This window comes from Pteropus vampyrus, unplaced genomic scaffold (assembly GCF_000151845.1).
Source record: "Pteropus vampyrus isolate Shadow unplaced genomic scaffold, Pvam_2.0 Scaffold2, whole genome shotgun sequence".
NCBI classification, from domain to species: domain Eukaryota; kingdom Metazoa; phylum Chordata; class Mammalia; order Chiroptera; family Pteropodidae; genus Pteropus; species Pteropus vampyrus.
Genome location: NW_011888783.1, coordinates 29,940,147 through 29,943,998, shown reverse-complemented (window position 1 = coordinate 29,943,998; position 3,852 = coordinate 29,940,147). Strand labels below are relative to the sequence as shown.

The 3,852-nt window shown below is 44.3% G+C and overlaps 1 long non-coding RNA gene across 1 annotated transcript; it reads right to left on the bottom strand.

The window, feature by feature from the left end:
• Nucleotides 1-2,520: 2,520 nt before the first annotated feature.
• LOC111739008 lies at nucleotides 2,521-3,781 on the bottom strand. The gene is made up of 2 exons (XR_002780057.1): nucleotides 3,135-3,781; nucleotides 2,521-2,691 (listed from the first exon to the last, which is right to left on the bottom strand). It is a non-coding gene; the product is annotated as an uncharacterized LOC111739008 (long non-coding RNA).
• Nucleotides 3,782-3,852: the final 71 nt, after the last annotated feature.

Here is a 3,852-nt window from a genome sequence, read left to right as displayed (position 1 = left end):
GAAGAAGAAGAAGAAGAAGAAGAAGAAGAAGAAGAAGAAGAAGAAGAAGAAGAAGAAGAAGAAGAAGAAGGAGAAGAAGAAATCAGCTAGGATTGCATCACAATTAAAATTACTTAGAACACAGGGGATATACCTTGTCTTAATAGTATTTCTTCATTTTGCAGTTAAAATAAACATGCCAGCTCAAGATAAAGACTGTAAACCAGCAGGCAACCAGAAACACTGGTGAAAATATTCTTGGCCAATACAAACACATTTTCAAAAGTTTTCATATCCAAACTAATTCTCGGATTAGCAATATGGAAGGCAATATTAAAAGAGGGAGGTAGAGCTGAGCTCAAAAAAATGGAAAGCGATTCCCTGATAGACAATAACAATGCTAGTATTTTCCAGCTATAGGGATCACCTTGGCAGACAGCCACCTCATTTAGAGTAACAATAGAAATCCATCAAATCTTCATATAAAATAAAAGTCATGATGCAAGATGCATATCTCGGTTTTGTGTGTGTGTGTGTGTGTGTGTGTGTGTGTGTGTGTGTGTATCCCAAAAATATACATAGTGTATATCTACAAAAAGGCCTGAAATTACTCATGAATTATATGTAATGTTATAACTTGAAGAAAAGCAAATAGTGCTGCTTAGGATGTTATTACTAATGGACATGAATTCTGAAATGAAGCACAGCAGGACTTTTGGCCTGGCTTTTGAAGGGGGAACACGTTAATAATCACAGGGCCTAACAGGCTGCAATATCTGCTCATGACAATAACAGCTTTATAGGCGAGTTCTTTGTGACTGATTAAAGGACACACTCACTGTCTATTCAGCAGTCATGGAGATGGAGTCGTTATTGACAAGCTAACTACTGATCAAGGTTAAAATTCATTGAGTACTGATGCTAAACGGAGAAATAAAATCTCAATCATTAAAAGACTACCAAAAACACACCTCAGAAAAGGTTGCCATAACTCAGCCATATCTTATTTTTTTCTGCATAAGATTTTCTGCTATACATATACACGAAAGATCTTATATTACTTGATAATAATTATCAAAATGATTACACTAACTCAAGCACTAAGTAACAAATTATCAGCCATTACCGAAGGAGAAAAAAAGAAGAAACATTATCTTGTAATTTCAAAATGATTCTGAAAGGACATGACAAACTTTCAAAATGTTAACTTTCTGAAACTTGACATTACTGAAAATATACTTTTTAGACTACTTATGTCTATTTTGAATATTTTGTTAGTCTATGAGTTCACATGAATTAATGTGGTTTACATATTGTTGGAAGCAAAATCTTTTAAAAGATAATATGTCTATAGCTTTCATATATTCCTTAATAGCTAAAAGTAAAAACATTCTAGTAAGTTATTTTACTTTTGTTAGCCTTAAGTTTCTTATTGTTCAGTGTTGCCTCTGCATTAGTGAAGGAAAAAGGAAGGATACAGTAAAAGACAACCATGTTTACAATTTGAAATTAGAGTCAATAAATTAAGCATATTACTAGTCACCAGGATATTTAAAAATAAGACCTGTGAAATATTACAGAATCATTCCACTAAGATCTAAACAGTGAGTTCAGTATACTGTCAGTGACATGTTGGGGGAAAAAACAAATGACCACTAGCACAACATACATGATTCAAGTTGAAGTAGACACATAGTGAGTGTGTATGGAGAGGTGTGTATAGAAAATGGTTTGCTGAGGAGAGCCTCCTTATATTTGTTTCATATTTCTAAGCACTGTTTTCTGTAACTTTCCAAAGTTGAAGATAATTGCCTTTGAAAACATAATTTCAAATAGTTTACAATAGATTTAGGAGTTATATTGAAAGGACTTTCAGTACACCTGTTTTTCCTAGGAGTCCTTTAATTTTCTGGGTTCCAAAAGCATGGTGTTCCTACAAATTACTAACTCTTAAGTAACCAGCTCTGGAAATCAATTTTCCATTTCTCCATAAACTCACTGATTACTACTTGGTGGGCTGATTGGCGATTTCCAAGACAACAGTTTTGCTAAACTTTACATACTTTGTATCATCTAGAGGTGTGAGTGGGACGGCAATACAGAAACATATTTCACACCAGGATGATTTGACAGGGCCCCTCAAACTACAAATAGATGTAGAATTCGAAATGCGGTTCTGTAACTCAATTTATATCACTGAAACTGTGAGATGCTATCTTCCTGTTGTTATAACGTATCTAGGTCAAGGGATATAAATTGTACCAGGTTAATTCATTTTGCTGTTCAGAGAGTCATTAAGTTCCTCCCAGAATATATGTGATTGATATCCCTAGAGGTGAAAGGCTAAAAGAACCATATGGCAACATGTTGCATTCCGTATGCTATCTGCCCATCCGTGCTTAAGCTGCCATTAGCAACATCTGTACTTTACGGAAATCCAGCTGCGCCAACTCCGGCTGACGGAATTGTACTTGGGGGGGAAATCTAGCTTAGCACCATTAACTTGAGACTTAGAGTCTATCTACCAGGACGGATGGAAGCTTTCACAATTAGACGAGACGACACAAATGCTTTATTAAAGTTTAATTTTGAACTCCCAATTAGCGAAACTGCATTACAAATCGATTGCAATTTCCTAGAAGGCTCAGCAAGTTCTCTGCCTGCCTGCCACGTGCGAGAGGCTCCAGAGCAAGCTTTCCCAGCTCCCTGTAGCTGAAAGGGAAGGGTTCAGAGCTGGGTTCTCCATATCCCAGGATGTCCCTAAAATCCACGCCAGCCCCTCCTTCCGCTGGGCAGGGGAGTAATAGGGCAGATCTCTCGGGTGCGGCGGGTGACGAGAGGGGATGACTCCAAAGTCCAAGGCATCAGGGGGGAGGCGAGGGGTGGGAGTAAATGGGGGAGGGGCAGCGGGAAGCTGGGAGTGGGGTGTCCTCTAGCATCTTGGACTCTCGGGAAGAGCCACATCTAGTCAGCCACGCAGAAGTTTCTCTTTCGCTCTTCGCGCTACACACCCGGATTGGCTTCCTGCGCTCAGGCCGGGGGTGGGAGGAGGAAGGCGTGGGGGACAGGAGTCCCGGAAGGACTGCCTGGAGTTTACACCAGCTCCCCTCCCCCACTCCAAACAAAGCCCCCGCTCTGGGTCCAGGATACGTTACCTGCCCGGCGCTCCCGGCCCCTCGGTCACTGCATCACCCGCTGGGCGCGCCTTGTGTGGGTCCCGCTCCTCGGGACGCAAGAAGTGGTTGTCCCGACCAGCTAAATCCCCCTCACTCCTTGTGTTAGGGGAGGGAGGGGGAAATGGGGTAAGTAGAAGCGGAGGCAGGGCCAAAGGGAACTTACTGATATTTAAATAAAAAAATAATTAAAAAAAAAAAAAAAAAGCAGTTGGCGGGGTCCGGCCAGGGGCAGAAAAAGCTGGTCAGCTTTCAGGGGGTCGCGGGCAGGAGAGTAATGGGTCCGGGAGCGGCCGCCCGCCCCCCTCCCCCGGCCCCCAGCGGCGGCGGCAGCTGCACACACAGAAGCCCATTGTCGCCAGCTCCCGGCGCGCAGCCCCGCGGACTCGGCCCCGCGGCCAAGCGCGTCAGCGGCCCCGTCAGCCGGGCCGGGCTCCGTGACGCGCGCACAGCCCGCTCTATAAATAACCCGCCTCTGGGTGACTCGGGCTGCTTTCCAGTGACGCCGGGGGCGAGGAGAGAGAGGAGGAAGGAGGAGGGCGATGGAAACAATAAAACCACCCTCTGGCCTCCCGGCCTCCCCAGCCTCCCTCCGCCCTCCACGCCGCGCTCCTCGGGCCACTTAGCGAACGCCGCTCGGGAGTGGGAAGGACCTAGCCGCGCCGGCGTCCTCTCATTCTGGCGGGACACCCGAGGATCA